We start from the raw sequence: 13,792 nt of genomic DNA on the forward strand, positions 1-13,792 counted from the left end.
TTATTTGGAGGGGGAGGGAGTTGTCCCAAGAATATTCTGGATTCTGCAAATGTAAACTTCCTAGACCCAAATGTGATTGACATGATAAAATAGTATGTGAAATACATTTTGTCACTATTTTTTTAAAGATTTATTTTTATTGCAAAGTCAGATATACAGAGAGGAAGATCTTCTGTCCGATGATTCACTCCCTAAGCGGCCACAACGGCTGGTGCTGCGCCAATCTGACGCCAGGAACCAGGAACTTCCTCCAGATCTCCCACATGGGTACAGGATCCCAATGCTTTGGGCCACCCTCAACTGCTTTCCCAGGCCACAGCAGGGAGCTGGATGGGAAGTGGGTCTGCCGGGATTAGAACCGGCACCCATATGGGATCCCAGTGTGTTCAAGGCGAGGACTTTAACCACTAGGCCACCACAAAGTTTCACTGTCTTTGTTAGAAGTATATCAAGTGTATTAAGTCAGTTCCAGAGCTCATGTGACTCATGGGGAGAGTGCTGGGCTGTAAGACATTAGAGGATATGTTGAGTGAGTTGGGTCTGAGCTGAGGCGACTGGGGCCTGAGCTACCCTGGTGTTCCTGTGGTCCTGCGACACAAGCTTGCATGTGTCCTATCTAGAAGATCAGAGAGCTTTCAAAATTGAGAGCTGGAGTGCTCTCATTGACCTGCTCATTCCCCTAGTTGTCTCTAGGGACTGGAACTGGAGTAGGCCAAAGCCGGGAGCCAAGGGTACAGTCTCTCCCATGTGTGCATCAGGGCCAGGGACCTGAGCCATTATTGCCTCCCAGGGTCCACGTTAGCAGGAATCGGGAATTGAGCCAGGATTTGAACCCAGGTTTTCCAGTGTGGATGGTGAGTGGTCCAAGTGGAAAATATTTGCTTGTGTTACATTTTGAAAAGACAGAGATGTTGATTTCCTATCAGTTATAGCACTCTCCAGTTGCCTGCAACAGCTAGGGCTAGGCTAGATCAAAAACAGAAGCTGAAAACTCAATCCATGTTCCCCTCAGTGCCCAGGTGGCAGGAACCCAAGTACTTGGACCATCCCTGGCTAGCTTCTACAGTGCCCACTAGCAGAAGGCTGGACTGGAAGCAGAATACTTAGAACTTGAGCTAGCACCCAATAGGAGATGTAGGTGCCCCAAGCGGGAACCCGACTCTTATACCAAATGTATGCCCCTGAACTGGAAGTTTGATCTCCATTTTCTGACCCCCCAGTATGCTCTGTTAAGTAACTCTGTGGGAGGAAGGGACAATGGAGATGAATTGTCTATATTGAATGTGAATCTTATGACCTGAAGTCTAGAAGACTGGAAGTAGAGTTGATCGGACGGTGTGCACTGATAAGCTGGCCGGCCTTCTCTTCTGAAGGTTGCCTGACAGGTACTAACCCTTGGGCTAACGGGGCTCAAGCACCCACATTCCATGTTGAGGGCTAGGTGGCCGCCAGAAAGTGGCTTCCTCTGCCTCGTGGCATGGATCAGGTCTCCCAGTCTCCGCGCTAGTTGCTTTTTGGGGCCCAGCCAATGCCTTCCTCCCAGGACTTTCGTAAGCATGGTCTTGTTCTCTACCCACTAGATGTCAGTAGCACCCCTGTATCCCTGTTGTGACAACTAGAATGTCTGTGGACAGTGCCCAGGTCCCCCAGAACTGCTGGAGTAGGGTTAGATGTTTAGATGTTTTCCAAACTGGATCAGGATCTTTCGGAAACCTTGTGATATATATGTTTGTTATACATTATAAATATATACATAAACTTGTGTGTATATATGTTTATATACATATAGCTAGTTAGGGAAAGGCTGAGTTAGAGATCTTCCGTCCACTGATTGACCTGCCTTGAATGACCACAGCAGCCAGAGCTGGGCCAGGCGGAAGGCAGAGAAGCCAGGAACATCATGCAAGTTTCCCAGTTGGGTGCCAGGGCCCTAAGCCCTTGGGCCATCTTGCCCTGCTTTCCCAGAAACAGGTTCTTAAGCATCTTCCTGAAAATTAGATTCAACAGAACTGGGGTGGCACCCAAAGGTTTTCAGTTCTCTAAAATGTTTGTGAGCAGAGATGCCGCTGTTGGTGTAGATACCGCACTGTGAAAACCACAGGCCCAGAGAAATCTTCGACTAGCTTCGTTTCATTCTATCTAGGGCAGCAGATGAACTTCCTGTTTCACGTTGCCATCCCTGACACACAGTGTGCAAGCACCCCCTTTCCCCACCTCCACCCCAGAGCTCTGACTTATCAGGGATCCACAGTCCTGCTCCGGCCATGTGCTTGGAACCCAGGCCGAGCCCGGGGTGTTCCTCTTTGCAGGATCTGAGCTCTGCTGCTGGTGATCAACATACAGAAAAGATACTGGCTATGAAATTGGCGGAGAAATTTCCCCCTCATTTTTATTTTTTTTTATTAATTACATTGCATTATGTGACACAGTTTTATAGGCACTGGGATTCCCCCTACCCCTCCCCAAACCCTCCCCCCATGGTGGATTCCTCCACCTTGTTGCATTGCCACAGTTCAAGTTCAATTGAGATTCTTTCATTGCAAGCATCTACCAAGCATAGAGTCCAGCATCTTATTGTCCAGATAAGTTCAACGGCTTGTTGGGGAGACCATCTCTGGTCTGAAGGTAGAGCGGCAGAGTATCATCCCTACCAATTAAAAGCCCCGACATAACATCAGCAACAATTTATAACGTTGTGGAATTAAATGACATAGTATTGAGTAACCAATATGTTAAAAAAAAAAATGGAAGTTCTTAACCATATCCTGTGACTTCTTCATTGACATTTCAATTTTAGTTTATATACAACTGGGTTCTATACACCTTAAAATGGCTATAGATTACTATTCAGCTGTCTCGTGTCTATTTTCATTATAGTATTTAGCATTTTATAGCGTTGAAGCATAATTTTGTTGAACATGGCTTTTTTTCAGGTAGTCTAGACTGGCTTATAACTCTAACAAGATATTTGTCAACAGTTTAGGTGCAGAACATTTTTAGGAGGGGTGTGCAGAGAAATCTTCAATACCCTAGTGAGGAGTAACTAATCTTTGTGTCCCACCTAGTGAGGTATAAGTGAATCCACGCTGACCATTTCCTGTCTGATTCTAAGCTTTCCTTGTTGTTCTCTATTCTAGATATTTTTGTTCGCTTGTTTGTTTTGAGAGATTTCTGGAGCGATCCTGATGGTCATTGCCAGAGAGGGTGGGGACCCAAAGTTGTAACCAAGCTAGGACCAGAGAAAGCTCCCCTCCCTAGTCCCGAAGGAAGTTTACTGTTCTGTTTCTGTGGACCGCTCAGTGTTCCTGGCTGTTGTTCTGACGCCCTTGGGTCCTGTGAGGAAGGATTTGGACTTCTTCCATCCCATGTGGGAGATCCAAGCGGGAGTAGATGACCTCAGAGTTCATGACCTCCGAAGGTACTCCAATTCCCCGAGGTCTCCTTGGCAGTTGGGATGTAGACCTTGGTGCTCATACTGATAGTCCTTAGTGAGGATCTGGGAGTCTCCAGGTTGGGATGCAAACCTCCTCCTGCCCCCTGCTCCACTCTGGGGTCTCCCCCTTGTTTTTAAAGCAAGAAACAAGACAGTTGTGTTCTATTCTGAGAATTGAGTTTAAATGTGAAACCTGGCAATGTGGTAGCTAGTTCATGATTTAAAAATGCCAGCGTTGCAGGTGTGGCAAAAGAGGAAGATGGAGAAGACTTGAATTTACAATGGCATTGAGCTGTGGAATTAGCCAACTTTGGGGGCTTTCTGCATCTCGACTTGTTAACCTGCTGATGTTCCTGAGTTCACAACGGGTTACATCTCAAAAAAAACCCTCAGGTACATTAAAAATACAAGTTGGGAAGGAGCTCCATATAGCTGACTTACAGACCACCACAGCTCAGCAGGCCTCACACATGCTCAGCTCTCCTAGCCTGCCCATAAGAGAACTTGTTGAGTAGTTCACTGACCCACAGGTGGGCAGACACGGGCAGGAGTTTGCAGGGCAGAACTGTTTTCAAAAACAAAACAGTGGCAGCACCACACACTGTAGAGCAGGGGTCGTTGCTATCCCTGGTGACCCTGGGGACTGACTGGGAGCCATGGTCATTGCCACTGCCCCATGGGGTTGCAGAGGGTCAGACTGCCTGGCGCTGCCAGCCCTGGGAAAGATCGCAAGTCAGCCTGCTGGGCTGGGCTTGGCCTAGTAGTTAGAATTCCTGCATTGCACATCAGAGTGCCAGCGGTCCATGCCCACGTCTGGCTCCTGACTCCAGCTTCCTGCTAATTCAGACCCCAGGGAGGCAGCAAATGACGGCCCAAGTGACTGAGGCCTCCCCACCTCCCCAAGTGGGGTGCCTGGATTGAGTTTCTGCCTCCCAGCTTTGACTAGCCCAGGCCTGCTTGTTGTACGCACGGAGGGCAGGGGGATGAATTAGTGGATGGGAGCTCTGTCTCTTTGCTTCCCAATAAATAAAGCTTTAAATTCAACATTCTAAGCAGAGCTTCTACTGAATGCTTCTACATCCTAGTCAAGTGGAAAGATTGTAAGTCAGCTCATCCTCATTTGGGCACTGTTTCTGTTACCTTTTTAAACTGCTCTCAGTGTTTGTTCCTGGTAGCGAAAACGTCCCAGCAGACACACATAGCATGTGTACAAAGGGGTCCGTGCCTTTAAGAGAGCTGTCTCTGGGGCTATGAATGACTTAAGCCTTTTAAGCTACTTCCTGTTTTACATCAGGCACATTTCAAACGCTTAATCCCACATGCAAAAAGGAACTACCAAATTAGGACACACGCTGTAGAATATTTCTCTTGTAGCAGCTTTGAGTCGCACTGGTCTAATAGATCATGAGATGAGGTCAGGTCAGCTTCTTAACCTTTACCCAGTCACTTATTCCCCATCCTCTCCTCCAAGACATTTTAAAGCTCATTTGCATCTATTTGAAGTGCAGAATGGGGTGGGGAGAGAGATCTTCCATTTTCTGTTTTACTCCTCAAATGGTCACAACACTCAGGCATGAGTCAGGCCGGAGCCATGAGGTTCATCTGGGTGTGCATGGGGGACGCAAGCCCTTGGGTCATCACCTGCTGCCTGCCGGAGGGCATGTCAGTAGGGAACTGGAGCAGAGGTGGTGGAGCTAGGCAGCCGCTTAACCCACACGCCTGCACCGCCCATGACTGACATAAATTTACAGATATTTATGTTTATTTGTATAAATATATATTTATGTAAGTATATATTGTATAATTTGTATAAGTATACTCATATGAATATATACATATATACTTATGCAAATACACACACACACACTTATTGAAGTTGTGTTATACCTTCCCTATCTGTTCCTTATACACTGGATTTTCGTCCCTTCCTTCTCCTCTGTCCCTTTGACAATGCTTGCATTACAGTGAGTAGTCTGTCCGCTCACCACAAGGGATCTGGGTTTTGTTAAAACTGTTGGAAAGCAACCAAAGGACGGTGAGAAAAAAACTCGGCCTGAGTTGCTTCATATCGTACTTGTCTTTTAAGATCTGTTTCTTGCGCTTGAAAGGCAGAGGTTCAGGCAGGGGGTGGGAGTCTTCCACCTGCTGATTCATTCTCCAAACGGGCCTGATAGGAGGGGCTGGAGCTCCATCCTGGTGGGCCAGGGAGTAGCCATTTGGGCCATCTTGGACTGCCTCCCCAGGTATATCAGCAGGGAGCTGGATGGGACTCAGCTGAGTAGCTGGACTGCTGAACCACGTTCCAATACGGTCCCATATGGGATGCTGGGTGGGCAAGTGGCAGCTTCGCCTACCGTGCCACAATGCATTACTCTGTCACAAGCCCACCCTCACCCTCACAAGGCTTTTCTACTGTTTGATTGGACCCCTAGGCTCCCTTGTTGATATTACCCTTTCCATTAGCCCTGCTCCCCCACCTCCCCAAAAAAGAAGAAATTCCCTACTGGTGCTCTAACTGCCGTGGTCTGAGTGCTTCCGGATGAATCGCGTGAGCCGCCGTGTCCTGGCACAGCCCGCTGGTGCCGGGGCTGAGGCTGGCCACGTGATCTGCCTCTGCAGCTGGGAGGCGAGCAGAAGCCCACGCAGGAGTGTTGCCGTGGGCTGAGTGGCTCTTTCACAGCATTTCTACTGTCAGTGACGTTCCCAGAGTGAGAGCCTGTAGGGCGACTGAGGCACAAGCGAGAGGGCAGCTGAGGCAGGGCACGGCAGCAGATCAGCGTGTTCCCCTCCCCCAGGGGCTCCAAAAGTTCATGGAAAACTAGGAGCTATGAGAAACCAACAAAACCTCTGTGGAGTTCCTTCCGTTTCTTTTCTCCTGGAGCTGCTGAAGTCCCCTTGTATTTTTCAGCTTTGGCAGCTGAAACTTGCAAACTTGCAGTAATAGCAGACCCAGGGGGCGCTCTGCTGTACTTCTCTGTTTTTGGTTTTTCACAGTACTCAGTCACTGTGCCTTTCAGATGAAGACACCTTCAAAGCTTAAGTGAAGGGCTCAGAGGCGGTAAAGGGATAGCAATCTTTCCTGCCCTACAGAACTGTCAGGGGTCTCTAGGCCTCACAGGGATCCTAGGAGAAGCCTGGAACTGCCCAGGCTCACCCAGTACATGTTGCTGATCTTACTGAACCCATCTTCAACGTGGCTACGCTAGGATTTGGCAGTCAAATGCAGAGAGCAGAACCAAAGCAGCAGGGAAAACATTTGAATCTAGTAAAGCAAATATTAGAGAAATGTTTTCTTGCATGCTTAAAGAAACAGCCAGTTTAATGTGCATTAACGTTCTCAGCTCTTCTACTAGCGTGCAGAAACAGCCAAAGGCAATGGAGAAACGGATGAACTTCACTGAGTTCAAGCAAATTTTTATTTATAAGAATAAGAAACAGGACAGATTTGGCCTGGGCAGTTTGTTGTTGTTGTTTTGCCACTCCTTGGTCTATTGGAATGCCTTTGAAAAATTTCAAATAAAAATTGTAGTTGTAGGAAAACTTAGTCAAAACTTGGCCAGACAAATTATGAGTATTTCTTAGTGCACAGAAACCTAGAGATCACGATCAGTGATCTTTCTAGAGTCAATAAAATATATGGATTTATAAGGGATATGAATTCTGAATGAATAGTTAGAAGTTGGCTGATGGGTGATGGTGCTTCCAAAATTTTAGGTAATATTGTAATTTAAGTTTGGTGGGACAGCATACAGGAATGCTTTCAAAAGTTCATGCAAAAGGGAGATAAAGGATAAATTTAGAGGCCAGTGTGGTGGTGCCCCAGGCTGGAGCACTGGCTGTTCCACTTTCAACCCAGCTTCCTGCTGATACCTGGGATGGCAACAGCAGGAGATCCAAGTCCTTGTACCCCTGCCACTCACGTGAGAGATTAGAATGTAGTTTCAGGCTCCTGGTCTGGCTTTTGCAGTTATTTGAGAAGCAAACCAACAGATAAAAGTTCAATCTCCCTCTCTCTCTTTCTTTCTTGCTTCCTCCCTCTCTCCACTCCTTACCTCCCTCTGCTCTCTGTCCCTCTGTCTTTCAAACAAATAAATAGATCTTTTGTTTAAAATATCTGAGTGGGTCAGACTCATGCACCAGCCCACATGGCAATCTGGAGTTAGATTTGTTAGCATGGAACATTGCTGACCACCTCATGCCAGTCCATGCGAAAGCTAGGACTGGGGACCTGTCTAGCAGGACTAGATCCCAGTACCTGACTGAATGGACAGGGGATGGGTCACATTAGGGGTAGATTCTGTGGGGAATAGGTGAGACAAATCTGTGGAAATACAAATCCTGCTGGTTAGCTCAAGAGTTGGGGTGGTGAAGAGTTGAGCTAGGTGTGACCATGGAACCTGCCACACTCATGGCTACAGGGACCGAGAATAGTCTGGGCAGGTCCAGGCTGCAGCACCCACATGGGCATCCTAAAATAGGGTGTCAGAAAGGACGGGCTGCAACATTCACCAACTCATTCTAGGCCAGGATGAAGGAGCAGGCTATGCTGAGCAAGGGCCTAGCACCTGCTGGCATGCGTGAGATCTGGGTCTGGAAGTGGGCTGAGGTAGGGAACTTGGGAAACTCCCCTAGCGGGTCATAGCTTCTGCTGGTGACCACATGCTCTAGGCCTGGGGGTTGGGCAAGCTAGGCAAGGTAGCTCCAACTGTTGGCTAATCTGTGGGTTGATTTTGGAAGGGGGCAGACCAGGCAGGCCTGAGCAAACCTTAGCTCACTGGCAAGTGCAGAAACCAGCCTGGAGCACAGGTCATGCCAGGCTAGGCTATCACACCTACCAGTTTGCATGAGCCAGGGATGGGAGCAGACTGAGCAGGGCCAGGTTCCAACACCTGCTAGCTGGATGTGAGGACGATCTGGCTGCAACAACTGTCACCCCATTGATCGCCAGGGTTGATTCGGCTGATCTGGCTGGCTAGACGGGTGTCCCCTTCCTCCCTCACCACTCCATGTGCGTCCCTCCCAAAGCTGTGCACTCGCTCGAAGAGGACGACCATCCCCGCTGGACGAGGACTGGTCTTCGGTCAGGGGTATATGAGTAGCTGCGCTCCCCTGCTAGAACCTCCAAACAAGCTCTCAAGGTCCAACACCTACTAGCAAGAGATGGGACCGGAGGAAGGCCGGGGCAGGCCAGGGTACAGCATCCAAACGCAAATACCAAGACAGGTGAGGGGCTGTGCCAAGCTGAGTCAGAGCAACCACTGGCTCTGTGGCTGGGATTAGGCCTGGTTGAGGAGCAAAGGGGACACCCTGGCTGGGTTGTGGTTTCCATTGGTGAGTACAAAGGCCAGAGTGGGGACTGCTGTCTAGTCTGGACATGGCTGCAGTGTCGCTTGGCACAAGTGTGGTCTGATCTGGAGTGCAACAGGCTGGGCTAGACTCCAGCACCCACTGACTTGTGAGAATCAGGGTAAGTGTAGAATTGGCTAGGTTAGGTCTCTCCCTTGTAAAGCCAGATGTGAGTTGTGTCTGTGTGTGGACCAGCCTAAGCTGGGCCGTAACACCTAACAATAAAAACCAAAATGGGTGAGGGACAGTGAAGAAAGGCCACTGTTCCTGCTAGGACAGGACTAAGTAGGGCTGACCCATGAACCCACCAGTGTGCATAAGATTTGGCGTTGGGAGAGGTTCTGATGGAAGAGCCAGGGCAACTCCTCTGGTAGGACACAGTCCCTGTAGCTGAGCAGGGAACAGTACCCATTGGCAAAAAATTGATGCAGGTCAGGGCCAAGCCAGTCTGGGCAAGTTCATATCGTCCACTGGCGAATCCAAGCATTGGAATGGAGTGTGGGTTGGACCAAGTTTTGTCGCAACACATGGCAGTACACATGAGGGCCAGGACTTGGGACTGGCTGGGCTAGGCTAGGCTGTAGCCCCCACCAGCATGGCTGGAACTGGGGGTGGGCCAGGCCTGACCAGGCTATAGCACTCATTGACAAATGCTGAGGTGAGGTAAGTCATGTCATACTTGGTTACAGCACCCAACCAGGACATGTGACACCATGTGGGGAGGGGATGGAGCCGGTAGGGAGGCTGTGAGGGGCTCCCGTGCTGGAATACCACTCCCACTGTAGAGCGTGATTTGGAATGAGGGCAGACCAGACCAGAAGAGGGCTACACTACCTGTTGGCCTCATGTGAGCTGGATCAGGGCAAAGCCAGGCTGAGTTGACTGTTTCTACTGGTGCAGGCATAAGTCAGAGTGGGTGTGGGTTGGTTGGGCTTTGCTACAGCATCAGCTGGCAGATGCTAGCATGGAGGCCAAATTCTGTCAAGTTAAACTGCAGAACCATGTGGAGAGTGCAAGATCCAGAAGTGGGAGTGGGCCCAGTAGGGCAACAGTGGGCACCTCCCTCCTAGGTTCTCATTCCCACTGGTGAGTATGAGAACCAGGACAGGGGCAGGCTTGACTAGACAGAGTGGCACCCCCTGGACATGTGTGGTCTGGATAGTGGGGTTGGTTGTGTTGAACTAGGTTTCAATGCCCATTGCCATGTAAGAGAGCTGAATGGGATGTGGGACAGACAGGACCAATCTGCTGTACATACTGGCAAGCATGGGAACCAGGACAGATGGCAGGCCTGGTAGGAGTTATTACAGACCCTACTAGGATCCTACTAGGCCGCAGCTCCCACTGGTGTACGTGAAGGCCAAGCGTGTGGTGGGCAGGATCGGGCTGGACTGCAATACCTATTGGTTTGTGTAAAAGACAGGGTTGGAGACATAACTGACCCAACATTTGCAACCACTAGTGTGTGCATAACCTGATTGGGGCGACAGACTGTGCCAGACCCTGTATTGGCATGCACGCACAAGAACCAGGTCTGGGGTCACCTCAAATGAAGTTTTTTGGGGGATCCTCCTAACTAATTGCTGGCCTCAGAACCCCAACCATGGAGAGAATTGCAGTTCCATGGTCTGATCGTGGAGTGCATGTGTCAGAGCTGGGCCTCCTCAGTGGCTTAGACGGAGCAGTGGACAGCATATCCAGGTGCACATGGAGGATATGGCAATCCATTTGAGTCTGTAGAGAACACCAGATACCGTAACAGAGCACGGAGGACAGAACAAATTGATCAACTACCTCAGTCAAGTGTTGACAGTGAATAACTGGGCAAATAGACTCTAAGGTGAACTACTGTCAATCAGTGGAGTCTGGAGAGATTTCATTGTGCTTGGAGTGGCAGTAATTCAGAACTGTTGAGCTATTGAAACCTCTTGAGCAGGACCTTCAGAGCATTCCCCACATCGGGGACCCTGGGTGGTGTCGGGTGCCTATCCTCCATCCCAGGGTGCACAGGTGATTGGGAGGCTGGGTGTGGCTTCTCTCCTTGTCTCCTCCTTCCCCCAGATACAGGAAGGAAAAAAATATATATAAAAGTTGTGATCTTACACATCTTCCTGTAGCCCTTGACCCCAATCACCCTAATCAACTATGTACAAATCATTAAAAATAAAATAATTAATACTTTTTTAAAGTGAGAATTGTTTGGTGACCAAAAAAATAAGATAAGCACAATGGGAGAAAAAAAAGGACGGGTTTATTTTAGTGTGAAAAAATTTGAAATCCACGCAATTATTTTTAATCATAAACATTTTTTTTAAATTCTTGAAATATTTCTTATGTACATTTTCAAAATATTTTGAATATATTTTTATTAGTGGAAGGCTAGACTGAAGCAGGACCCTGGAATTTGATGCAGATCTCCCACATGGATGGTGTGGAACTAGCAACCTCTTCCTCTCAGGGTGTCCTTCAGCAACAAGGTACACTCAGTCATGGGGCCAAGAGGTGACCCAGGTAATCTGGTATGGGATGTGGTGTCGTCCCAAGCAACATCGTAACTGCTCTGCCAAAAGCCCAGAACTCAAAACATTTTTTTAAAGATTTATTTATTTTTACCACAAAGTCAGATACACGGAGAGGAGAGAGAGAGAGAAAGATCTTCTGTCCGATGATTCACTCCCCAACTGACCGCAATGGCCGGTGCTGCGCCGATGCAAAGCCAGGAACCTGGAACCTCTTCCGCGTCTCCCACGTGGGTGCAGGGTCCCAAAGCTTTGGGCCATCCTCGACTGCTTTCCCAGGCCACAAGCAGGGAGCTGGATGGGAAGTGGAGCTGCCAGGATCGGAACCAGCGCCCATATAGGATCCCGGTGCGTTTCAAGGCTAGGACTTTAGCCGCTAGGCCACGCCGCTGGGCCCTAAAACTTTTTTTCCCCCACCAAAATAACCTTTTCCCTGCATTTCCATGACCCGTTGGACATACTCTTACAGAACATGACATGCAGAACTTGATGAACTTTGACTAACAGAATGTGGCTCTAGGGTAAGACTAACTCAGTGATAAAGATACAGACGAAATGATCAGCGTATCTGGAAAAGGCTCCCACACTGTGGGTGGGATGGCTCCGTTGCTTCCGTATCGTTCTGTGCCTCACTACTGCTCCTGGGAGGTGACCCGCATCCCGTATGTGTGTGAAGTTTGTCTTCTTATTCTCCTCTACCGTGTAGGGTCGCAGTGATTTAGGAAGCAGCACACAGAGGATGGTGGGGCTGAGAAAGCAAGGATGCCCTGGTATCTCCCATCGCTGGAGATTGCTGGTTCCTTCTGACTCTTCTGCATTTTCACAGAGCGGGACAAAGCTCCGACGTGATCAGGGGCCTCCGCTCATGACACTGAACTCAAGCAGCAATGATTAAAGATAAGTGAGGCTATGTCCAGCTGCCACAAGAGCCAAGCGTTTCATGGTGTCCCCAAGTCAGACGGTTCCAGCGAGGCCTGTACTGGAACACTAACAGCAGCATCAAGCAGTCACCCCCAGCTCTTTTATGACCTTCTGTTGGATGTTAACAGTGCTAACCCCCACAACTGTTCCTGTTTTATGGAGCGAGCGCTGCAGGTCACAGATCAACGGAGGGCATTGTTACTGTCATCACAGTTCATCCATGGGATGGACGCAGGAGAACACGGACAAGAAATGTTCTGTGCTCTAAGGGGAGAGAGAGAGAAGAATGCAAATAAGGATGCGAAGTGCCCTATCCCTTATCAGAGGACCTGGGATCAAATCCTGTCTCTGCTTTTGTGTTTTCTTCACCCATGCAGTGGTAATTCAGTGGCACATTTTTCGACTCCATGGTGCTGTGAATTTTTTTGCTTTAACTCCATACCTGTGGTTGACTTTGTTTTGTGGCTTCTTGTTTAAGGGAATGTATAGTGATGGAGTCATAGAGACCACCATATTCAGATGTGAAGATACAATGCAATATGCATCCCTACTTCCAAATCAAAGATGGGCTCCCAGTGGAACTTTTGGACATATCTAGACAATGGGATGCTGGACTGTCTGACATTGTCTGTCCCAGCAACGTCGGGGCACACTTAAATAACAGGCTGATGGAATTATGACTGCTTATGAAGAACTATACTATTGTTATAATATGGGGCAAATCAGCGGAGGGGTGGGAATTTAGGGGAGGAGAAAAATCCTAGTCCCTATGAAACTGCACCATAAAATTCAAAAATAAAAAAAAGAAGGGTAGGGAAATCCCAAACCCTATAGAATTGTACCATAAAATTCAAAATAAAATAGAAAAACATTATACATATTTAAAAAAAAATTCTGCCTTTGCTTCTAATCCAACTTCCTGCAAACGCACCAGGCAGGAGCGGATGGTAGCCTGACTGCCTGGGTTCCTGCTCCCCGTGGGACAGGCCCAGGTGGACTTCTAGGTTCTTGGCTATGGCCTGGCATAGACCCAACTGTTGCGGGCACTTGGGGAGTGAACCAGCAGATAGAAGACTCTTTCTCTGTGTGTCTTTGTCACTTTGCCTTTCAGATATGTACATATATAACTGCATATTTTTAAATGCAAAAGCAACCTTGTATTCATCATAATTGATGACTGATGCCCAGAAAAATGTATTTCTGGTGATCAATTTTAGTGCATTAAGAATGACAAAAACTGGGCCTGGCGCGATAGCGTGGTGGTTAAAGTCCTCGCCTTGAACGCGCTGGGATCCCATATGGGTGCTGGTTCTAGTCCCAGCGGTCCCACTTCCCATCCAGCTCCCTGCCTGTGGCCTGGGAAAGCAGGCGAGGACGGCCCAAGGTCTTGGGGCCCTATACCAGTGTGGGAGACCCGGAAGAGGCTCCTGGATTCTGGCTTCAGATTGGTTCATCTCCAGCCATTGCAGCCGCTTGGGGAGTGAACCATCAGAGGGAAGATCTTCCTCTCTGTTTCTCCTCCTCTGTATATCTGCCTTTCCAATCAAAAATAAATAAATGTTAGAAAGAAAAA

The sequence above is a fragment of the Ochotona princeps genome, chromosome 1, assembly GCF_030435755.1.
Source record: "Ochotona princeps isolate mOchPri1 chromosome 1, mOchPri1.hap1, whole genome shotgun sequence".
NCBI lineage: Eukaryota > Metazoa > Chordata > Mammalia > Lagomorpha > Ochotonidae > Ochotona > Ochotona princeps.